Below are 22,436 nucleotides of genomic sequence, written 5' to 3'. Positions count from 1 at the left end.
GTTCATTTTACTTGGCTGCTCAGTATCCCATTGTTTAAATTTACATTAATTTCCATATTAATCTCCTATTGACGGGCATTCCAAATGTTTCCTAGTTCACTAAAACATGAACATCCGTGTGTGTGTGTGTGTGTCTTTGTGTGTGCGTCCATTTCGAGGGACAGCCCCAGGTGGGGAACTTAGGACACTGGTAAGTGCATCTTTCTTTTATCAGGTCTGGCCAAACTTTTCTCCAAACCGAGGTACCAGTTTGCACCTTGAGCAGCAAACATAAGGGTTCCTGTTGAGACAGAGAAGCTGACTCCTAGCTCTCAAATTCACCCCCAAACCAGATGCCCCCTTGGCCACAGCTGCCCTCTCAGAAACAAGCATCCTCTTTGGCTGGTCTTGGTGTTAGTGGGAGCGTGGTTTCCCAAAGCTTCTTTCAGTCATCCCTCAGCCAGGATGTTTTTGGAGAGAACCCCTTATTTCTGCTGCAGGAAGCCCCTTGTATATAAAGGCTGCAGAGGAAGCCTGCGTGCACGCATGCTAAGTCGTGTCCGACTCTTTGTGACGCTATGGAAAATAGCCCACCAGGCTCCTCTGTCTGCTGACAGCAAATTGTTCCTGCCTGTGGGGGCGTCCTCAGGACCAGCGTGATGCCCTGGCCGTCCCCTCTGGGAATATGCATGCCGGCCCCTACCTGCCCCTGGGAGCGAGGCTGGCTCCAACCTGAGGTTGGTGTCCTGCTCATCCCAGGTGAGAAAGGCTCAGTCAACTTGCTGGCAGTCGGTGTGGCAGATTTATCGGCATCAACAAAAGACTATTTGCTTAATAATACGCTTGTTGTGAAGTGTCTTTGTGCTCATGTGTTCTGACAAGGCGAAGTGTTTTGGCAGAGTGGAGGCAAATTCCTTTGAAATTAGGATATTCAAAGTAACTACTCAACCCAGGCCTTTGATATTGCTTTAAGAAATCTGTTTTGCCCATAAAATCATGGCTCTGCTATTTTCGCCATTCTGTTGACATTTATTCCAATTTTCCCATAGCAGCTTCTTCCACTTCTCCTTCTGTAATTCAAAATCAGAATCTTTTAAGTCCTTGGGAAATTGTTTCTGCAATATTCTAAATTGAACATACTTGCAAATGTGTACTTTTTAGAACCAGTGTAAATTTTAAATCCAGGACGAAAGTAACCTTTTATGTGCAATCTCGTCCATACTCTAAATCACAAAGTGTTTTATTCTCTGTTCTTTGAGCAGGTCTCAGTTGCTCCGTGTTTTCACAAGATTGGAATTGCTGGTTGTGTGTGGTTTGAAGGGCTCCAAAGCTGTTCTCCGGGCTGTAGAGGCTTGAACCATCTGCTAGAGGGCCCAGCACCACCCCAGGCCTCCGCAGCTGTGGGCACCATGGGCGCCTGGGGCGCCTGATGTCATGGGTCTGGTAAAACCTGTGATGGGTTGTGGCGCCACCCTAGTTGGGGGTCGCAGCCAGCTGCAGCGTTCTCTCAATGTGCATCCCCCCAGTATTCCTGGGCAGCTCATTGGGCTTACCCCAGGGAGCTACCGGCCGGCTTCTGCTGAGCACCAGCACCAGTTCGCATTCCAGCACCCGCTACACAGCGGTTCCTTCCCTCGCCCCGGCCTCCCGGCTTCTGCCCTCCCAATGTTCCAGGAGGCGGGTGGGGAAGAAGACCCGCCCTCCCTGGTCTGCAGAAGGGGTTAGATGCTGCCACTGAGCCCTCTGAGCCCAGGAGATTTCGGGAACGGCTGTTCAGGTCTCCCCTCTAAGACCCAGAAGTGCGCCGGCTGGGCAGGGACCCGGGCTGCGTGGTGGACAAGTGGCTGTGATTCTGGGCGCCCCACTGCGGTGCCCTCCGCCTATTCACCGGTCAGCCCCTCTTGCCGGTCCCTACTTCCTGTTCCTAAAGGAAAGTGGCCTCTCCACTCTGTCCCAACTTGAGCTCACTGTCCTTGGAGTGCAGTTTCCTTGAGCCGGGCAATGTCTATGGCCTGGTTAACCGTATTCCTGAATGTCGAGTATCTCAGACCCTTCCGCGAGCATCATTCCACAGGGATGCGCACGCAGGGCTGGGGGCGGGGTGGGGGGAGTGTGGGGATAGGCACGTATGGAGGTCCCACGACGGAGGTAGGAGAAGGTGGGGACATGAGCCCCGATTGTCTCCAAACTTCCCCTGGCCCTCCTAGGCTTGCAGGATTGAACCCCCCTGGCAGTGAAAGCCTCAAGTCCTAACCACTGGACTACCAGGAAATTCCCACCGGCCTCTCCCACACCATGTCTCCAGCCAAGAGTGAGTAGTCCTATTGGCCAACCTTAAAGACCCTTTAAGCTCTTTAAAAACTACTTGGAGATGGAATCAAGTTTATTTATGGGGCTTTCCTGGCCACCCAGTGGTTAGGGCTCCGGCTGGACATGGGTTCCATCACTGGTCTGAGAACTAAGATTCCACAGTCCTGTGGCATGGCAAAAAAAGAAAAAGAAGTTAACTACTAAAATGGAAATACAGGAAGACTTGAAAACAGTGAGAAAATTCTTTTTAAGAAGTTTGTCTATCTAAGAGTGGTTATCAGACAGATTCCACAAACTTCCAAGACCCCTCTCTCTTTGGAGACCTCATTTGAAATGCTCATCCATTTTCTGCCTTGTTCTTTATTAATAAATGCATTTATGGTTCTGAAGTTCCCTACAAGTAAGGCTTTAGTTGCATCCCACACATATTTTCTACTATTCAATTCTATTTATTTTTAAATTTCCATAATTATTTCTCAGTTGACTCAAAAATGATGTGGAGGTATAGGGTCAAAACAGTTTTGTTTTCTTTTCTTTTTCAGTTGGGAGATAGGCAGTGCAGTCAAAGTTTCAAAATCCGAAAGGCCTAAAAGTTCTATAAAATAACTATCCCCCTTTCCCCATTCCCCTCAGCCAGACACCCCTAAGCGACTAATATTAGTCATTAACTGAGTTTATATCTCAGGTATAGCTCAGAGTGTGTGTAGATGAGCATATAAACATATATTCCTTTCCCCCTTCTTAGACAAATCCTATGCCTTTAGTTCTGACATGTGCTTTAGTTTGTCCTTAACAATACATATTAAGGATTGTTCCACATCAGCATGTAAGAGCTTCTTCATTTGTTTCCACAGCTGTGTAGTATTCCACCATTTAAACCCATATACCATTTTCTGAAGGCAATGGCACCCCACTCCAGTACTCTTGCCTGGAGAATCCCATGGACGGAGGAGCCTGGTAGGCTGCAGTCCATGAGGTCGCTAAGAGTCGGACACGACTGAGTGACCTCACTTTCACTTTTCACTTTCATGCATTGGAGAAGGAAATGGCAACCCACTCCAGCGTTCTTGCCTGGAGAATCCCAGGGACGGTGGAGCCTGATGGGCTGCCGTCTATGGGGTCGAACAGAGTCGGACACGACTGAAGTGACTTAGCAGCAGCAGCAGCAGCAAACTCAATTTAGTTCTCTATTGATGTACATTTATGTTGTCTATGGCTTTTCAAATTGATAAACTGTTGCCTTAAAAAAGAACACCTCTTTTCACAGAGATTACTTCACACTGGGCAAGTCTATCACTAGAAGTGGAACTGCTAGGTCAGGTGTCGCTAAGTCGTGTCCGACTCTGTGGGACCCCATAGATGGCAGCCCACCAGGCTCCCCCGTCCCTGGGATTCTCCAGGCAAGAACACTGGAGTGGGTTGCCATTTCCTTCTCCAATGCATGAAAGTGAAAAGTGAAAGTGAAGTCACTCAGTCGTGTCCGACTCTTAGCGACCTCATGGACTGCAGCCTACCAGGCTCCTCCGTCCATGGGATTCTCCAGGCAAGAGTACTGGAGTGGGGTGCCATTGCCTTCTTCAAGGTCAAGTGTATGTGCATTTAAATTTTGATAGCTATTGCCAGATGCTTTTCTTTGAGGCTGTTCCAATTTATACACCCAGAAGCATAGCATGAGGTTCTATTTACCTCTTAGTTTTGCCAACAGTATGCTACCAAATTTTTGTTCTGTTGATCTATGAGTGAATAATGGTATATTTTCACTTTAACCTGAGTTTCTCTTATTTTGAGTAAAGTAGAGCAACTTTTATACGTTCTAAAGTTATTCACATGGATCTTGGTTTCTAAATGCTATTCTCCATTAAAAGAAATTAGCAGTCCTTGGATAAAGGGCTGATTCCCTGGATAAAGGGCTGATTCCCTGGGGCAGGGAAGATGCAAGACAAGCCTGGAGCATCTTGTAGTGTCAGAATTAAAGAAGTGCTTAACCCACAAACAAAAATCCAAACAACCTACAATAATAGGGGACTATCAAAGAGTCGCAGGAGCCAATTGAAAAAGCTCCCAGTGGCCAAATCTGGAACTATATGAGCATCAAGCTAAATGCAGTATTGGACTATATTTGCAACTTTTCTGTACATCTAAAATTATTCCTAGAGAAAATGTTTAACTTTGAAAAGTTATTGTATTTCTTTTTCTAATGAAGAGTTTGGTTATCTCCTCTGTCAGTTTTTTTTTGGGGGGTTGTAAGTCTTTTTGTTTATTTGTAGGAGTTCTTTATATATTAGGATTTGGCTGTAATGTGAATTATACATATTTTCTCCAGTTTGGCTTTCTTTTTTAAATTTTACTAACAGTCATTTTTTCCCACCCAGAAATGTTTTAATTTATATAGTCAAATTTATTCATTTTTTGGTATGTTTCATGGCTTTTAAATTTGTGTTGTATCTGGGAATTCTTCCCCCTTCCAATGTTATAAAATAATTCTCCCATAGTTTACTCAAGTGCTTTTTCCTTAAGACAGTATATGATACAAACTTTTGATTTCTAAAACTGTATCAGATCAGTCAGGAGATAGAAACCACTCTAGCTATTTGAACAGGGAGAACTTAATATAAGGAATTCTTAACTAGACATCCAAAATTGGTATCTAGGTAACAGACAAGGTAAAGAGTGAACTTAAGGTATTGGGTGATTAGCAACCACAGGAAGCAGCTAACCCTCCCAGGGCTGAAAGAACACAGTAGAGACCGTAATTATTAAACTCAGAAGAAGGTCTCTCCCTCAGAAGCTCAGAGGAGGGCCCCTCCTCTAGACCTGGGACCCACACCTCTAAGAGTTGTTGGCTACACTGGTGTCTCTGAGGGGTAAAGTGAGAGCATGAAGTTGGTCTGCAAGTGCTAGAAAAAACTGTGTTGTCCTAAAACAAAACAGCCAGAAGAATGAGTTATTTATTATTTTACCAGCAGAATGAGTTTATTTGGGAACAGCAAAACATTGCAACTCCCATATACAATCTACCATGAATGACACGGAAGTCTAAGAACAAACGAGAGGAATGCCTTTTTATAGAGAAGAGGGAGCTGGGCGGGGCTCTTATAAACAAAGAGTCCATTGGAGGAAACTGGGAGCTCAGAGTGTAGTGACTTTTCATTGGCTGAGTATGACAGTCTCTCATTGGTTGGGCTGTTGCCAGGCAGAAAGAAATTCTTCCTTTCTCAGGATAGGTGGAAAGTAGCAACTTTCTTCCTACTAGGTCTGCAACTGAGGTCAAGTGGCAGGGTATGAGAGCTACCCCTTCTGACTACCTGACTCTGTTTCAAATGAAGTTTCTGTTTATTAAATTTTCACAACTGCATCCTGGATCCCACTGTTGCTGTAGGTGGGAACTGCTGCTGCTGAGCTGAAGATTTGCTAGGATAACGTTCTCCAGAACAGGAAGCAAACAGGAAGTATTTAGTCCTCTCTTCTTCCTCTAGCTTTGCAGTGTCTCTCTAGGGCCCGCTCTGAGCAGAGCTTAACATGGACCCTGCTGACAGAGCAGAAGCGTCCGCAGAGTTCCAGCCCTGGGATCACAAAGCCAAATAGAGAAGGCTGGTTTGGAGCTGAGATAATAGTTTCATTACCGACCTGTTTGCTTCAGTGGCCTTTGCACACTTCAGTCCATCCTCTTCTATGTTACAGTGGGGCAGCAGACTACAGTGGCCACAGAAAAGTGCCTTACCTTGGTTTTCTAATCTCTTGAAATGAGTCAATATTAGTGCAGGCTTACCATAATGCATGCTTACTCATTGATTTGCCCACCATTTCTTCTTCCATCTCAGACCTTTTCATATATGATTATTTTCCTTCTTCCTGAAGTACCTCCTTCAGAACCTCCTTTGGTTGGCATCTGTTGCTGGTAAACTCTCAATTACTGTTTGTAAAATCATTATTTCACATTAGTGGCACTTGGAAAATATTATTATACTGTCTTCTGGCTTCTGCTGTAGCTGGTGATAAGTATGCTTTCAACCTACTTGTCATTCTTTTATTGATTATCTATCTTTTCAAATAACTTGATATATAAGTGAAAAGACAATAAAGTATATTAAAAAGGACATTGATTTGGGAAAAAACAAATGGCAGTCAAAATCTTGCCTCATCTCTGAGACCTTAGGCAAGTTTCTTAACCTCTGAGTCCCATGACTTCATGTTAAGAAGGAATCTGTACTCTGAATGGTGGTTATGGATATCTGAGATGCTGCATACATGCCCTGGACACATAGAGACACTCTGCTGACATGGTGATGGTCATTCCCAAGGATTCCATCTCTTTTCACATTTTTATGACACTTAAAGATTAAATTTGAGTCTGTCAACAATGATGCTTAGTGTTTATTTTGAAATGTCAAAGCACAATTCCAAGTATGGCTCACTTTATTATTTTCTGTTGATAGAATTTTCAGTTCTATTGATGTAATTTTCTTTGTGATTAACTTAACAAGGAAACTTACAAGCCTCTGATTAATTAACTTCACAGCACCAACTACAGCACTTCAAACTCAGAATATTTTCATGTCAAAATGGGACAAAAGAATAAAGGGAGTTTTGGGTCCCTCTTTGGGCAAGAGACTGGTAGTTGTCCTCTGTTACTATCTACATAGCACCACAAGGGTCCTGTTCAGTATACAGCTGTGGTCAAAACAACAACAACAAGACAACTATTCTTGAGCTTGAGTGCTTTGTAAACAGTTTTTTAAATCACAAACTTTGATTTAGAAGTTTTCCTAAAATTGTGGTCATATTTGTATGTGTATTGGACAACTTGACATTCAAAACAAGCAGTTGCCCTTTGAATTAAAAGTAGGATATTCATCTGGGGAATTATTTACCTTCAGCAGAGTTGGCTGCCTGCTCATCTAGGCTTTTTAACAGCTCCGCTATCCACTGACTCATCTGTGTTCCTCTGCAAAGAACCCTTCTCACCTTCACCCTCACCACTCAAAAGTTGTGCTCATTTTGAAATCACACCTTTCTCATCTATTTTAATGTATTGACATTGTACAAGGAAGAAAAGACAAGCTATATTGAGAAGTAAATTGTGAGAGGATTAAGGAGTCCTAAACTATTAACCTATGAAGGTTAGTAATGAGAATGTCTCCCTACTCCTTAAAAGTATGGATGCAAAGGGACAGTGTTCTTGATTGGAAGAGAAACCATCACTTTCCACCTAGTTACTCAACAAGAAAGTAATTTAATCCTTTGCCTGAACCCTGTTTGCCCAACAGGACACTATGGGCAGATGTTAATATTTCCTGATACCTCTTCTCTTTCTGTTCTCGGGTTGTCTTTGTGGATGACGTCACCCTGTTTGCTCTGGGGGCCCATGGGGCTCAGCCTACTGCTGAGTTACTTAGGTGGTGGTTCGATCACTGGAGCAGGAATGGCCTAAAAGATTGTTCTATGATTAAACTAGTGGACACTCAAATTATATGTGCTCTGGGACCCTCAGGGACATTTTCTGAGTTTGTGATGATTAAGATTAAAAATCACCCTGGCTATGTTGGTAGCTGTAGAAAGAAAGAGAAACCAATGGGACATTATGGGTCATGATGTTTTGTGTGTTTCTAAAAGTATACACTGCCGCCTGAAGGGGTTCACCGCAGGGATGGACACTGCAAGTGGGTGGCCTGGGTTCAGGCCATTCTCCCACCAATTCATCCAAATCCTTTACTCCCATCTTCTGGGTCTTTGCTCCCCATTTCCCATCCTGCATCCTGAGAACCCCAGCCCCCTGTCTCAGTCCTTAACTTCCAACTGTATAAACAGTCCCTGATCAAAGATCCCGTTTCCCTGACCCCAATCAAGTCCTCTCCCAGTGGGTCTCTGCTATTGAGAGGAATTTAAATAGGAGCAGTTCAAAGAATTGACCCTTAAAGATCCTTTACATTTTCCAAGAGAACTTTATAAGCTCGAAGGAATCTCTATGCACGGAAATTTTTTTATGTGAGAATGTCGAAAATGGCTTGATTCAACTAACTGGACATCTTCAACTGTTCCCCTCCCAACCTCAAGTTGGTCATTCTGTTTTTTTTAAAACATTCCTTCTTTTGATGTATTACTTCTTCAGGGAATCTCTCTGGTATTTGCCTCCTAATCCCTGACCTCTATATGACCTGTGACACAGACTTTGACTCAGCACTGCTGTCAGCACTCTCTGGGCCACTTTAAAGACTTTTTTTTCTTTAAAAAGACAAATAAATAAAACACTATATTGCTCCAGGTCTCATACTTCAGTTTTGCTTTATCTCCGTCATCTGTACTTACCTGTTTACTTTTCCCACCCCTTCAGGTCATGTACAGATGTGAGAATTGGACCATAAAGGAAGGCTACGTGCTGAAGTCTAAGTGCTGATGCTTTCAAACTGTGGTGCTGGAGAAGACTCTTGAGAGTCCTTTGGACAGCAAGGAAATCAAACCAGTCAGTCCTAAAGGAAATCAACCCTGAATATTCACTGGAAGGACTGACACTGAAGCTGAAGTTCCAATACTTTGGCCACCTGATATGCAGAGTCAACTCACTGGAAAAGACCCTGATGCTGGGAAGTATTGAAGGCAAGAGGAGAAGGGGGCAACAGAAGATGAGATGGTTGGATGGCATCATCAACTCAATGGACATGAGTTTGAGCAAACTCTGGTAGATAGTAAAGGACAGGGAAGCCTGGCGTGTTGCAGTGTGTGGGGTTGCAAAGAGTTGGACATGACTTAGTGACCAAACAACAGCAATCAGGCCCTGGAAAGGCTGAATCCATGAAGTCATGACCTGGAAGTTCAAGAAGGGGGTCACTGGAACCTCCAATCTATAGCTAGTTGGTCAGGAGCACAGGGGACAACCTGGGTCTGTGACTTGCACCTGAAATGGGGGAAGAGAAGGTGTCTCATGGGACCGAGTGAGCCCTTTATCTGTAGGATCTCATGCTACTCCGGGTATACAGGATTGAGTTGAGTGGCAATACACCCAGCAGGTTTCTGGAGAATTGCTTAGTGATGTGGAGGAAACCTACTGACCCCCCTTAAATTGAAATTGATTCAGAATTCCTTTGCATACGGTCTAGTCTGGAAAACGTCCCTGGTGCGTTTGAGAAGAGCATGTATGCCGTTGTTGTTGGGTGGAGTGTTCTGTATATGTCCATTAAGCCTAGTTGGTTCATTGTGTTAAATCCTGTTTCCTTACTTATCTTCCATCTGGTTGCTCTATCCATTGTTGAGAGTGGGATATTGATGTCTCCAATTATCATTGTAGAATTGTCTACTTCTGCCTTCAATTCCATAAGTTTTTGCTTCACATATTTTGATGGCCTGGTATTAAGTGTATGGGTGTTCATTCTTGCAGGGGTTGGGGTCATATTAATATGGGATGAAAAACCCCTGTGATGGGGGGCATGCCCACTGTGCCCTCCAACCACCAAACACAGTCTACTTGATCTGTGCTTTATCTTTATTGATTGCTTTCCATTTATAAATGTTTAGTCTCCTCTAGATTTCTGGGGTTTATTTTTTTCTCTTCTTTAATTCATGTGCAATTTATTTCCATGTGTGATGTAAGGCATGGATCCAACTTTCCTTCCCATATTGTAGCCACTTGTCCTGGGACTATTGCTAAGGACACTCCTGCTCTTTCAGTCATATTCAGAGTGAATATGATGCACTCTGTTAGTTCTGATAGGCTGTTTTGTTCACTGAACTGCTATTCATTCAGGAACAGAATCAGTATGAGTGTATATGGTTGCAAGTAGAAAACCCAATCTGAAATGGGTCTCAATGGGCTCAAATCAAGTTGCCAGTGGGGCTGGTTCCTCCTGGAGGCTCCTAGAGAGAGTGTTCCTTGCTGCTTCCAGCTTCTAGAGGCTGCACCTCTGTGTTCTATGCCATCAGTGTAGCATCTTCAAATCCCTCTCTGCTTCTGTCTTCATGTCAATTGATTACATCAGGCCCGCCAGGAATAATCCAGGATAATCTCCCCATTTCAAGATCCTTAATTTAGTCACGTCTGCAAAATCTCTTGCCCATAAGGTATCATTTACAGATCCCGGGGATTAGGAGCAAGTATCACTCCTTGTTGTCCCAGGGGAAGGGCAGCAGCTTATTCTCCTTGTGGGAAGTGGCAGGTGGGGGGGAACAGGAAGGGCTCTGGGGACAGGGCAGAGGAGCTGGGAACTTTCCAGAAAGGCTCACTAGACTTGGGGCATAGCTGTCAGCTCAGCACTGTTGTGATCTGGGTCTGGAGGGTCCTGTGATCCAAGCCCAAGCCTGCTCTGTTTGCCACACAACAGGCTGATAATGGGAGATGAGTTGTTGGGTCAAGCAATAATGACTTTAATCAGAAAGCTAGCAGACCGAGAAGATGGTAGACCAGTGTCTCAAAGAACCATCTTGTCCTAGTCTAAATTCGGGCTTCTTTTACATACAGGAACAAGAAGGGGCGTGCTGACCAATGGCTGAGCGGGCCGATACAGACCGCACCTGCCCCGCCCCTGTTACAAGCCTGTTTCCTTGTTGTCAGGCCTCTCCCCTCCCCTTGCTCCACCTGGCCCCTCTCCATCCCAACTGCCTCTTGGCTGATCTCCCACCTCCATCTGGCCCAAGCATTGCAGCCAGGGTAAGCTTTCCAAGGTGGAAATTTGAGTGAGTCACTCAGCTGAAAATCCTGCTGACAGCTCTGGGTTACCCTTTAGGATGAAGTCCCACATCCCCAGCCTTGCAGTCCCCCTCTTCAGGACCTGGTGCTCATTCTCGCTTCATCTCCCAGGCTGTGGAGAGAATTGCCTTTCTCCCGTTGTTCAGGCTGATTCTTGCCTCTTCACCTTCATCGGTGTGGTTCCTTCTGCCTGAGGTCCTTCCTCTTATCCTTCATCTGCCAACTCCCATTCATCCTTCCCTGGTGGCTCAGCTGGTAAAAAAATCTGCCTGCAATGCGGGAGACCTGAGTTCGATCCCTGGGTTGGGAAGATCCCCTGCAGAAGGGAAAGGCTACCCACTCCAGCATTCTGGCCTGGAGAATTCCATGGACTGTATAGGCCTTGGGGTCACAAAGAGTCGGACACGACTGAATGACTTTCACTTTCACTTTTCATTCATCCTTCAGAACCCAGTTTGACTGTCACCTACTAGGGATACTTGGGGATTGGCCAGGATCCTGCGATGCCACAGAAATGGATTCAGTCTGTCCACACAAACAGGGGAGGGGTGGTCCCCAAAGGGCTGATGCTGTCACAAGGGAAAAGGACAGTGGACACGTGGGGACACTGCTCAAGTCTGTGCTGCCCTCTCTGGTCCCCAGCGTGGGCCTGGAGCTCCTGTGGGAATGCACACCAGTCCTGGCACTGACCACATCGCATCCTTGGTGGCTGGATTCTTGCCTGCCTCCCCGTCCCTGTGAGCGCCTGTTAAAGACCTGGCCTGGCTCAGCTGGGCCCTCTGGGTTGGCACAGTGTCCAGCACACAGATGCCCCCAGATGGTGGATGTGGCAGGGGTTTGAGGGGCAGATAGAAACTCAGAAACACAATGAACTGAGAGGTCTGGGAGCTGTGAGGGGGGCCTGAGGCCAAGGCAGATGGATGGTAAACAGGCTGGGAAACAGTCCTTTCTGTTCAGGGTTTTCTTTCTCAAGAACAGGGGAGACTGGTAGTGTATTCTTTGGGCAAGTGTTTGACAATGTTCAGGGAAACTAGGCAGATGCTCACACTCTGTTCAGCAGGTCCACCCTGTAGACACAACCCAAATGAGCGTGCGTCCCACTGAGATGTTACATGAGGCCCCAGAGCAGCTTCGTTCCCAAGAGCCCCAAACTGGAAAGAACCCTAATGTCCCTCTTGGTGAAATGGACTCTTTGTGGACTATTCACAAAATGCAAAGTTCGTGTTAGAATTGACTCGTCCTACACCAGTTGGGGGTTGAGAACCCTCATCCAGCTAAGAAGGAAACACCAAATCTGTTTGGGGAACATGTTTAAACCAGAGGAACTTAGAATTGAATTTAGATGATGAAGCAAATAAAAACGATAGCATTTATCTTTTCGTGTTGAGATCAGAAATCTGTTTGTATCTTTGGCATTTTTAGAACTTAGAAAGTTTAAGCAAATTGGGCAGATTTGAGTGTTAACATCAGACTTGCGATTCTAATTTTAAATGTGCTCTTGAGTCATTGGTTTCCACCTGTGATTGTAAAGCTGAAATCCTATGAAGTGGTAAACAGTTTTTGATATTTAAAAATCGCCATAATTATAAGTTTAATATACCTGATTGATAAGGATCACTTAAGGACTTGGGAAGATTTGTTAGTCAGATAATTGAAAAACTTAGAAAATGAAATACAATACACTTTGATTGCAGCTTAAAATGTTTAAAGGAGTTTAATTAAGTAAGTAGGTAAATGCTGCAAACATTAATCAAAGTTTGCCTTAAAAATGATTGTTAAAATTGGCTGGATCTATTCATAGAATAAGATTTGTAAATTGCATTTAAAAGCTCAGTGAAGAATTGGGATTAAAAACCAAAGTATTTCTGAAAGTCTTTTCTCTGCCCATAAGCTGCTCTCAAACATGCCAGAAAAATCCATGGGCTGGGACCAGAAGGAGGCTGGAGGGGCGATGACTCGGCAGCCACCTGCCCAGCCAACATCCTGGACCAATGGAGCAATATGTCTGGCAGGTGGTGCCTATGAGGGGGTGATGTGAGCCCTGGATCCAGGCTCCCACCTTCCTCTCTCCATCCCCAACTCGGAGACACTCCCCCAAAGCAGCCTCTAGGGTCTGCAGAGACCTGGGGTCACTAGATGTCCCAGGCCCTGTGCCTCACAGCCTCTGTGAGAAATGAGCCTGGACACCCCCTGACACCCTCTGGTCTTCAGAGCCTCTTGTCTGCTTGGCGTTGCCCTCTGTGGTGGGCAGAATATGTGTGTCTGTGTGTTAGCTGCTCAGTTGTGTTTGACTCTTTGTGACCCCATAGACTGTAGCCCGCCAGGCTCCCCTGTCCATGGAATTCTCCAGGCAAGAATACTAGAGTTGCCATTCCGTTCTCCAGGGGATCTTCCCAACCCAGGGATCAAACCCAGGTTTCCTTCATTGAAGGCAGATTCTTTACTGTCTGAGCCACCAGAGAAGCCCTGATGGGCAGAATAATAAATGCCACCCCTAAAGATATCCGGGTCTTAAACTCTGGAATCTGAGAAGTGAAAGTGAAAGTGAAGTTGCTCAGTCATGTCCAACTCTTTGCGACCCTGTGGACTTTAGCCCGCCAGGCTCCTCTGTCCATGGGATTCTCCAGGCAAGAACACTGGAGTGGGTTGCCATTTCCTTCTCCAAGGGATCTTCCCAACCCAGGGATTGAACCCCAGCCCGCCGCATTGCAGGCAGACGCTTTATCCTCTGAGCCACCAGGGAAGCTCGAATCTGCAAATATTACCTTAAATGACAAAAGAGACTTTGCTGATGTGATGGAATTAAGGTTTCTGTGATTAAGGAGTATTATCCTGGATTATCTGGGTGGGCCCTAAATGTGATCACAAATGTCCTCATAAGAGAGAGGCAGAGAGAGATTTGCTGAGAAGAGGGGGCGATAGAGTACTGAAGCAGGAGGCTGCTCTCCCAAGCGCAAGACATCGAGCTCTGGAAGCTAGAAAGGGCGAAGAGGAAGATTTTCCCATGAGCCTCTGGAGGGAGCAAGTCCCTGCCGTCCGCCTGATTTCAGCCCAGGAAGACACTGACTGTGACCGCTGGACCCCCGGCTGTCAGAGAAGCAGCGTGTGGTTTTAAGCCGCCACATTGGTGGTCACTGTCCCAGCAGCAGGAGGAAACAGGTACGCCAGCAGCGAGCACGTTCTTGACCTTGGCTCCCTGTGATGCTGCTGCTCTGCTCCGGGGGTGCCCACGGCCTCTGCTGACCCCATGGACCGAGGAGGGGCCTGGGGAGATTTCAGTCCCTCCTCTTCCCCAGTGAGCTGCTGACATCTCAGTGTTTAGGGGAGGACATCTTGGCACCTGTCCAAGTCATTGGTGCAGGGTTCCCTAACCGGACCGTGGTACCATTGTCAGTGGGTGAGGCTAGCGTGGGAATGAGCTCAGAGCCTCTGCAAGTCTGCAGGCGGCCCACCCTGGGGCCTGGCTGTGGGTCCCTTTCTTCATCTGCCGGTCCCTAACGCAGCCTCCCCTGCAGGTTTCCTTGCCGAGGTAGAGTGGATTGCACACTGGGGCTGAACCACACTGGTGGCCATCTTCGCCTGTCACTACCGCTGAGCCTCAGACTGCCGGAGACCCTAGGCTACTGCATGCCAGACTGGCACCTCCAGCACCTCACCGTCTCCACCCGCTTCCTGCACTCCTGGCAGGCGTGGTCTGGTTCTCCTGATATCTCAGGGATGCCTGCTGTTAGATCAGGGGAGACAAGCCAAACATTTCACAACCAACCCCAGAGGCCACACCAATTCACATCACAGTTAAGCTGAAGTTCACAGGCAACAAAGTATGATCCAGGGATCTCCAAAGGGCGCTGACCTGCTTCTTGGGGAGGCGCGAGACAATCAATCTGTTGGGGTAAGGAAAGAAATGTCAGAACTCCCGTTTGTATTTATTTTTAGCTCATTCTTTTAAATGTCCACTTCTTTAATATCTTTTATATTAGCTTTAATGTATTAGAAGTTTAAGGATACATCTACAACTGAATAACATGAAACTCGGCTTTCCTGGTGACTCAGTGGTAAAGAACCCACCTGCCAATGCAGGAGATGTGGATTTGATCCCTGGGTTGGGAAGATCCCCTGGAGAAGGAAATGGCAACCCACTCTCGTATTCTCGCATGGGAAATCCCATGGACAAAGGAACCTAGCGGGTCCATGGGGTTGCAAAAGAGTTGCACACGGCTGAGTGACTAAAAAAAAAAAAAAGCAAAAAACATGAAACGATGAGACTAATGCTTTAAACTTTTTACTTAATGAAGCTGATGAGTAAAGAACATTTTTACCCCGCTAATCTAACTGTCAAGCATTTATTAATTATCTACCATAGGCAAAGAACTGTGCTAGATGGTGGGGGGGATTTTTAAAAAGAGAGTGCATAGGATATGGTTTCTAGCAGAGAGGTTAGACGTGCTGCTCTGAAGGACAGCTTAGGGATAGTATTTGTAATTCACACCACAGACAAGGGTTAATTTCCCTAAAATATAAAGAGCATTTACAAATCAACAAAACAACTAACAGTCTAATTGGGGGAGGGGAGAGGCTGGGCAGAGGAGATTCACAGAAATTAACTATAAATGGCCATTGAACATGTGAAATATGCTCACTCATCATAAGTGGGACACATGTCAAAAGAACCCTGAAATACCAGTTTCCCCCCATTATGTTTTCCAAAATCCACAATGTGAGAGCAGGCGCCAGTGATGGCAAGGGAGGCAGGTCATCTACTACAACAGTGGCGGCTTCAGGATTACACACACACCTCCAAGTTGGCCACTCATCTTCTGGGAATTTACCCACCAATATACACCCCTGTGGCAAATAAATCGCATATATCCATACAGGGGGGGTCTCACTTGGGCTTAAAGAATTAGGAAGCTCTATATGTTCAGATGGGCTTCCTGGTGGCTCAGTGGTAAAGAACCCATCTGCCAATGCAGGAGATGCGGGTTCAATCCTTGGGTTGGGAAGATCCCCTGGAAAAGGAAATGGTAACCCACTCCGGTATTATTGCCAGGAAAATCCCATAGACAGAGGAACCTGGTGGGCTGCATACAGTCCATGGGGTTTCAAAGAGTTGGACACGAGTGAGTGACTGAGCAGGCACGCACACACCCACAACAGGTCAGACCCCTGCATAGGTAGGGAAGCGAGCTGGAAAAGGAGCCACAGAGCCCTGCTCCTGGTCTTCACAGGGGCTGTGTTAAGCTCTCCAGCCTCAGTTCCTTATTGGGAACGAACACTGCCCAGCCCTTAAGCCCTGGGCTCGCCAGACGCCGCGTTAACACAGGGCCAGTAGTTGACTGTCAGTTGCTGTGGATTTTCCAGTACCAGGCTCTGTGCTCTGGGCTTCACATAGATTAGCTCACGGAAGCCTCACAACAGCCCCGTGAATGGGCTGCTTTCTGCATCTCAGTTTCCAGGTGCTGCAAGTGAGGCTTAGTAAAGAGGTTAAATAACTTTATGTCGCACAGTGACAAAGCAAGTTTCCCCTAGCTCTCTCTCTCCAAGTGAAGTGAAAGTGAAAGTTGCTCGGTCATGTCCGACTCTTTGCAACCCCACGGGCTATACGGTCCATGGAATTCTCCAGGCCAGAATGCTGCAGTGGGTAGCCATTCCCTTCTCCAGGGGATCTTCCCAACCCAGGAATTGACTGGGGTCTCCTGCATTGCAGGCGAATTCTTTACCAACGGAGCTATCCAAAGCTGAACATATTCCTTTCCTTATGGACAGTAAGACATCAAACACATCTGGGCTGGTATGTTGCTATTTCTTATTGGGGTCCCCCAAAGCACCCAGTTCCGGAAGGGGCTGCAGCCTCACGGGCTCTGCTGTCCCAAGGGTTGATTCTGGCTGCAGGTCTGTCCTTCCCGTGTCTCGGGAACAAAGCACGCGGCAGATGTGGGCTGCAAAGCAACGTGGGCAGCACTGCTGTCCTGGGCAGCGGCTGGGAGATGCCGCCCAGCCCAGGGGAGCAGAGAGGGGCTGCCACGCAGCGCAGAGGGGCACAGTCCCCTAGTTCTCCCCAGTCACCCTAAACAAGGAGGAGGAATGCCACACTACCCCTCAGAGAGGCTTTCCATCCCCGGAGTTAGAGGAATTCCCCATCCCCCTCCAAGTCTTATTTTCGAGTTGGTGCTGTCTCTTGTCCTCTGCTGGAGTGGAGGCTCTGAGAGACACGGCCTGAGGTGCATAGCCTTTGGCCATTTTCTGTCTTTTTTTTTGTTTGTTTGTGTGTTTAGTCGCTAAATTGTGTCTAGGGGATTCCCAGGTGGTCCTAGTGGTAAAGAACCCACCTGCCAGTGCAGGAGACTTAAGAGACATGGGTTTGATCTTTGGGTAGGGAAGATCCCCTGGAGAAGGACATGGTAACCCACTCCAGTGTTCTTGCCTGGAGAACCCCATGCAAGGGTTGCAAAGAGTTGGACATGACTGAAGCAACTTAGCGAGCATGCACATTCTATAAGTCATGTCTGACTCTTTGCAACCCCATGGACTGTAGCCTGCCAGCATCCTCTGTCTTCCACTGTCTTCTGGAATTTGCTCAGATTCATGTCCATTTGGTCAGTGATGCTATCTAACCATCTTAGGCCATTTGTTACCCAACAGGAGATGTCTGTTGAATGAATAAACTGAGGCAGGAGGTAGATGCCCTCCCCTACATCCCCTGGGTGAACAACTGGAGTTCATTTCCTGTGGACAGAAACTCCAAAATATCAATAGCAGGACAATCGAGAGAGGAGATTGGGCTGTGCCAGGATAAAAAATAAGAGACCACATATCTCTCATTCTTGAAGTCAAGGAGACCTTGTTGACTAGGAAGCTCCTTGGAGGTCAAAAGAGGAATGATGCCAAGGCTACCCAGAGGCCTCTTCAGTGGAATCCATCTCGGCTGAGAGACGCATGGGCGCACACGGGAGGATCCTGAGATACACCGCAGACAGACTCAGAACCACGCAAATCGAAATAATCGGCCAAAGGAAACCTGGAAAAGATGCCCCATAAAAGTGATTCAAACTACCAGGAGGGTGTGACTCTCTCAGAGTCCGCCTCTGTGTCGGTCCACAAGTACCATACTCTTTTCCTCCTAATAAACTTGTTTCACTACTTTCTGTCTTTGTGGGAATTCTTCTCTGCAAAGGTGAAGGGCCAGGGTCCTTGCCACTGACCACTGGTCTAGTGGCTAGGATTCAATGCTGCAGCCCGACCTCAGCCTCTGGCCAGGAACTGAAATCCGGCTTCAAGCCACTGCACGCTGAGGCCACCCAAGATAAAAAGGAAGGAATGGATGAGCGTGAGTCCATCCCAGCGCTCTGCTTGCTCCCAGGGAGGAGGACCATGAGGGGACCCCAGGGCCACCACCCAGGGAGGGCATAGACCTGGGGGCCTCAAGCCCTTCCACTCTGTCTCACACCATCTGCTCCCCATCACAGGTCCTTCATAGGGGAGGCGTCAGGCGTGCCAGGACTGGAGGTTGTCAGCTTGGGAAACTTGGAGGCGGGCTAATTTGTCTCCCCCACCCCTTAGAAAGGGGCACCCTATGTGATCAGGGGAGAAGGTTTGGCTTTCTCTGGTAGCTCCTAAGTTAGAGAACACAAGGGCCGCTGGTAGTTACCGAGCGAGTTCTGTCCCTTTGGGGTTGATGTTGCAGAAGCTGAAGTTTGGCGGGTTTGCTGCGGCTGGCGCTGGGTGCTATTTTTATATGTGGTCTGGCCTTGGTGGGTTTGTACACTAGTCTCTCACGATCCGCCGTGCCCTGGGCTTGCCTGGTGCCCGGCTCCTCCCTTTCCGTGGGGTTGGTGGTAGCTGGGGCGCCCTGAGGTTGTCTGCACCCGCTTCCCGCGGCCCTGCAGGCTGTGGGGGAGCCACAGGGGTCCGCGAAGGGCAACAGCCGCCTGCAAATCTGCTGCTGCCGGACCTGCTCCGGGCGGAGCCGGCGCGCCCGTCACTCCCTGAGCTCCCCGCTGAGTGCGCAGGGCAGGCGGGGCGCCCTCGCCCTAACCCTGAGCGGCAGCCCCTCCTTCCACTTGCAGCTGGCTAACTGGTAGCGGTTCACGTCCCTGCTTAGTAGGAAAGAACGGATCGTGATGCCAAGGGTAGAGCCCGGTTGATTCGCTGGGAGCTGCGAGGACTCCCGAGGGGGTCTGGGCTCCAGAGGTCGGCCCCACGCTGGCCACGGCAACGAGGTGACCATGAAGGCGGGGCGAGAGGGCATCCCCTGTGGACGCTCCATGACTTCATATCTTGGGGTGTCCAGCGGGTCCCGGGAGAAAGCCCAGCTGTTTAGGCAAGCCCTTCACCCGGACCCCGGGCGCACGTGCTCCTCCTGCCCAAAGAAGCAGCCGCCAGAGGGCGCAAGATAGGCAAACCCAGCCCCGAGCGGCGGCCGCCCCACCTGTTCTGGGCCGCCCGCCGGGAGCGTTGGCGGTGCTGGTTGGAAATCGCTGCGGCGGATCCCTCCATCCACCGTGGCGGCGCACGCTCCGCGGGGCAGGGGTCATTCTAGGCGGTGTCCCAGCGTGGGTAAATACGCCTTTCCCGGGGTAAGACGTTGATTCCCTGGTCACTTCCCTTTCTGCCCCCCTGATGCGCTGGCGGGAGAATCTTTTTAACCCTTGCTGATGCTTTATTCTTAAAAACAGAGAGACAGCTCGGAGCCCTCGGCTGGCAAAGGGGTCCAGCTAGAAACATCACAGTTTGTTTTGTTTCCACAGGATGTGTTTTTACAGTTTGCTTCTATTGATGACAAGTGATGGTGGTTTTCCAGTGATGGTAGTTGACAAACATCCCGCAGAAGATAAATTATTTAGAAGTGTGTTGACTGAAAGAAAAGCATGAATAAATAATCATACAAGGGGACTGAGGATGTGACAGAAGTCAGGAAGACGTATATTACTCAAGCTGGAAAAAACAGGGTTCTGAAGCAAGATGGTGATCACCTGCTGGATCAGAAACTCATTTTATTACTGTGTCTTTTTCTTGGGCTTTTTTGATGCCTTGAACCTGGGTCTCAAGGATTTTGGAAACCTGGATCAAGTATTTCTTTATTAAATGTGTGCGAGGCTTTTCTGTGAGGCCATGCACTGTTCTATGTGCTTCACTGGTGTATCTCACTTCATCCTCACAGCTTATGAGACCAGTACTACTCTCTCGTTTCACACGAAGAAACTGTGATGCCGAGGGGCGGGGGGCGGTTAGTTAACTGCACAAAGGTAAGAGCTGGGATTTGAACCCAATATGGTTGGCTCTGGGCTTCCCAATGGGCACTAGTGGTAAAGAACCCGTCTGCCAGTGCAGAAGACACAGGAGACACGAGTTCGATCCCTGGGTTGGGAAGACCCCCTGGAAGAGGACATGGCAACCCAATCCAGTGTCCTTGCCCGGGCAATTCCATGGACAGAGGAGCTTGCTGGGCTACAGTCCATGGGGTCTCAAAGAGGCGGACACGACTGAAGGGACTGAGCAGGCGCGCACACACAGGGTTGGCTCCAGAGTCTGTGCTGTGAACTCTCATGGGCTTCCTAGCCCTCACTCGCAGCAGCTCAGTGTCAGCGTGACAGCTTGGTTCCCAGGTTTTCAAAGGCATTTCTAGGCAGAGGATGCTCTGCAGAAACGCAGGCCCGTTGCCAGGCCTCTTGGGGCTGCACCGTCCTTTACTGCAGAGATGCACTAGGGCCGCGGCATCAAGGGGGCCCCCTGTGTTTTGGAAACTGGGGGAGACTCAAAGGGTTTGGGTGGAAACCCTCTCTATAGGCGACAGTCACCGCTCCCTCAGCTGGTGTCCCCCAGTCGGGGAAAGCTGACAGCAGTAAGAGTGGCCATTGTCCTTCTGGGGCAGAGTTAGGGGAGTGCTGGTGACCGAGCACTGGTCGCGGCAGGCTCCCCTTCAGGCTGCAGGGGCGGTGCTGGAGGATGCTCCGACTTCCCACCGCAGGGGAGTGGACCAGGTGCCTGCTGGCCCGGGGAGCAGCCTGGCCTGAGTCCTGAAGGTCTCAGGGGGCGCTTCCCCTCCCTCCCGCACATCCTTTACTGCAGCCTTCTCGCCGTGGCCGGTCTAGTGTCTTTTCTCCTTCTTGAAACTTCTTCCATTGCCAGGTACCCTCCAAGATGCGTGGAGGATGGTGAGTAGGACCCCAAGGGAAAAAGAAGGGCGAGTCCTGGTGACAAAATCATGGGGCAGGGGCTCCTTGGAGGTCACAGAGAAAGCCTAGAGGTGCTGGGGTCCCCGTGGACCAGGAAATCCTGTCCTCGGTCTCAGGGCAGGCTCTGGGGTCTAGCTCTCCCCTGAGCTGCAGGTCATGGTCTGTCCTAGGAGAGCTGCAGTCAGTGACCCAAGACCACCGTGGGGGCGCTCAGGTCATCTGTGCATTGTGGGACCTGCCTGTCCCTGGGCTAGTCCAGAGCCTCGGCGCCCGGGCTGCCTGCCCCCTGACCTCAAGCCTAGCTGCTTGGGAGCCACGTTTGCCGTTTGTATTCACCGTTCCAGAAGCAGGAAGCAGCACCCTCCAAGAGAAGAAGAGAGTTGTCAAGTCAACCAGGGTTTGTCCTTCTCTTGTGGCCTCATGAGATCCAGATTCAAGCCTCCCCACTTCTGGAGACCCTGTCCAGAGGTGGCATTTCCCCACCACTTCCAATCCTGTGTCCCAAAGACTGGCCCTCGGGGGAGAACTTGACCTCAAGCCCCTTCTCCTGGCTGCCTGTGCCCGGATGCCCTGACTCTCTTTGCGTTTCCGCTGACAGTCTGGGAGGCAGCCCATCCCTTGCCAGGATTCCAGATGGGTGGAACAGCCCCTCCCCCACTCCCTCCATCTGTCAGGGCCCTCCTGGCCCACAGATTGGCCCTGGCCCTTGGCCTTGAGGCTGAGAAACTGTGATGTGCTGAAAGAAAATCAGGATGTGGATGCGCAGAGCTCTCTAATGAGATGTGAAGCATCCAGAGTGCCAGGGCTGTGCCTCCAGGCACCAGTGCCACCGCCATCCTTGTCAGCATCGCCCAGACAGGGCGTGACAAGCCCAGAACCCCGGGAAGCTGGCCTGCTGTCCTTCCATGAGCAAAGTGCACAGGGAGGCCCTGGCCCTGGAGAGGAGGCGGCGGTGCTGGCTACAATAAACCTGGGCGGGAAACTTCCTTAGAGCGACTCCCACTCACCTTCAGGGCCCCAGGACCCCACAAGGAGGGCCAGCCACTCCCCGGGGTGCATAAGGGCTCACGGCAAAACAAGTCCTGATTGCTATCCTCATTTTTTATTTTCCCCATAAAAACAAAAATCCTCTTTGGATTTCTTTCGATTAATGAAAACAGGTGCTAATGCAGCTCTTTGCAAAAGTGAACTGGCATAAAGTGAACTTTTAAAGCGGGGGGGATACCTGTAATTGGCACAGTGCTCAGATCATCAATAAAGAGTTTCTATGGAAATAATGAATGACGGCTAAGGTC

The sequence above is a fragment of the Bos mutus genome, chromosome 22, assembly GCF_027580195.1.
Source record: "Bos mutus isolate GX-2022 chromosome 22, NWIPB_WYAK_1.1, whole genome shotgun sequence".
In the NCBI taxonomy this organism is placed as follows: domain Eukaryota; kingdom Metazoa; phylum Chordata; class Mammalia; order Artiodactyla; family Bovidae; genus Bos; species Bos mutus.
This window is presented reverse-complemented; position numbering follows the sequence as displayed.